At 34.8% G+C, this 2,565-nt stretch overlaps 1 long non-coding RNA gene across 1 annotated transcript; it reads right to left on the bottom strand.

The window, feature by feature from the left end:
• Positions 1-370: 370 nt before the first annotated feature.
• Positions 371-863, bottom strand: LOC145579128 (uncharacterized). Its single transcript, XR_014099034.1, has 3 exons — positions 807-863; positions 657-736; positions 371-565 (listed from the first exon to the last, which is right to left on the bottom strand). It is a non-coding gene; the product is annotated as an uncharacterized LOC145579128 (long non-coding RNA).
• Positions 864-2,565: the final 1,702 nt, after the last annotated feature.

The raw sequence follows: 2,565 nt of genomic DNA, 5'->3' as shown, positions 1-2,565 counted from the left end.
TTTCTTTTATTTGATTCAAATAGCTTTGTTGTATGCATTTGACTTTCATTTGCTTCAAAATGGCTTTGTATGAATATGTTTGACTTTCATTTGATTAGGGATGGCAACGGGTCGGATTGGGAGCGGATTATGCAAAATCCGACTCCGATCCGACAGTGAGTCGGAGGCTAAATCCGACATCCGACTCCGACTCCGACATCCGACTCCGAGACTCCGAATCCGATCCGACTTAAAAATTCGACATCCGACTCCGACTCCGATCCGACCCGAATCCGAGTTTCTTTTATTTTTTGATTTTTTAGGTTTTTTTTTTAAAAAATACTAAATCAACAATTTCCAAATTCCACTAAAAAACAGTATTAATAAAAATTCAAAGTACAACAAAGAAAATATTACACATTTACACAGTACTTGTGAAATTGTCTACATTAGAACAATAATATCATAAAAATTCATAATAAATTACAAGTGCAATACAATTATACAAAACAACCAAGTTCATTCCTCCATGGCTCCATGCAACTCTTGAAGACTTCAATTCTTTAACATCAAGTTCACTGTGAAACTAACCAAGATAAAAAAAAATGAATTAGTAACATAATTACATAATATATTATTTTTAATTAATTAACCAATCAAAAACATATAAAATTCACCTTTGTTCATTATTCCTCATCAACTTCCACATCTTCATCTTCATAAATTAAAGCTAATTCTAGCTCAATCTTTGTAGTATCTAAAAATCATATAAAAAAGATACATTAGTATTATAAATTGACCAAAAAAAACTTTAATAAATGAAATACCTTTCAATAGTGAACGCCTCCAACTTTGAAGACACATCAAAGCTTCAACGGTTTCCGGTAGTAGTCTACTACGATGGGGTCCAATGATCCTCCCACTTGTGCTAAATGAACTCTCGGAAGCAACGGTGGAAATGGGTATCGCAAGAATATCTCTAGCAATCTTAGCAAGGGTGGGAAACCTATGTGACTCCGCATTCCACCAAGCCAAAAGACTAAACTTACTCTCATCAACTACAAGCCTCTCTTCTAACAAGTAAGTTTCCACCTCACATTTTTTAGTCCTCTTAGGAGGTTGTTGCGAAACATGTCTTGCCCACAACCCCTCAACTTCATCAAATTCATCCATGGGCCTCTTACCATTCACATTGACAATGGAGGAAGTTACACTAAAAGGAGTGTCATCATAACTTGCATCCATCTCATAATCATGAACTAAATCAACCAACAATCTTTTCACCCTATCACATTCCATCTCAAAACAATCACCATACACAAGTCTATAATAAAAAGTCACAATATCCAATTTTCTTCTAGGATCCAAAACCGAAGCAACCGACAACATTACATTAATCACATTCCAATATTTATCAAACTTAACAATCATTTTTGAAGCCATAGATTCAATCACCTTATTCCCACAACAAACCCATTTTCTCAAAGCAAGTAAAATTTCACACACTTTTTCAAAGTACAAATTGGCCGTTGGATATTTTCTTCCCGAAAAAGCCTCCGTTGCCCTTTTAAATAGTGCTAACCTTTCACATATCTCACTAGCCATTTTCCAATCTTCTTTACTAGGTAGTTTAAATTTATTCCTTCCACTTTTGCTCACCTTTGAATCCAACCTAGTAAATGCATCTTTATACAAAAGGGCTATTTGCAACATATCATAACATGAATTCCATCTTGTCTTACAATCTAAAGTCAATTTCTTAGTGATAGGAATTCTACAATAATTACAAGCATCCTCAAACTTCTCATACCTTTTTGGTGTTGAAACACAAAAGGCAACAACACTACGAACTTTCTCAATTGCACCACTAATCATTTCCAACCCATCACCCACAATCAAGTTCAATATATGTGCACAACAACGCATATGCAAATAAGAACCACCCATAATAAGCTTGCTAGAGTTAAGTTTTTCACGCAAAACATCTACTACGGCATCATTAGTTGTACAATTGTCAAGTGTAATGGTGGATACCTTTTCATCTATATTGAAACTCTTCAAACATTCTACCAATGCCTTGCTAATTGATTCCTTGTTGTGTGGGCATGGCACATACAAAAACCTATCAAACACAATCAAGTTACATACATATCAATTATATATTCAATTAAATGTAAGTTCAAACAAAAATATAAAACTATTAAATTACCTAATGATAAGTTCACGCAAAACCCAATCATCATCAATGTAATGTGCCGTCACCGCCATATACCCTTTCCTTTGATTGCTACTACTCCACATATCGGTGGTAATAGCAATCCTAGAATCATTCTCCGCAAACAACCTCATTAACTTTGATCTTTCTTCCTTGTAATCTCGTAGAATATCCGCCTTAACGGTATTCCTAGAGATTACCTTGAAATCCGGGTTCAAACTACTTACAAATCTTCTAAACCCAACATGCTCAACAATGGCAAGTGGGTACTCATGTAATATAATCATATTCACCAACTCGGACCTTGACACTTGAGCATTAAACTTAAATTTTCCAATCCCTAAGGAAGGAGATCCACTTTTACTTGACAT

Source organism: Chenopodium album, chromosome 14 (genome assembly GCF_948465745.1).
Source record: "Chenopodium album chromosome 14, dcCheAlbu1.1, whole genome shotgun sequence".
NCBI classification, from domain to species: Eukaryota; Viridiplantae; Streptophyta; class Magnoliopsida; order Caryophyllales; family Amaranthaceae; genus Chenopodium; species Chenopodium album.
This window is presented reverse-complemented; position numbering and strand designations above follow the sequence as displayed.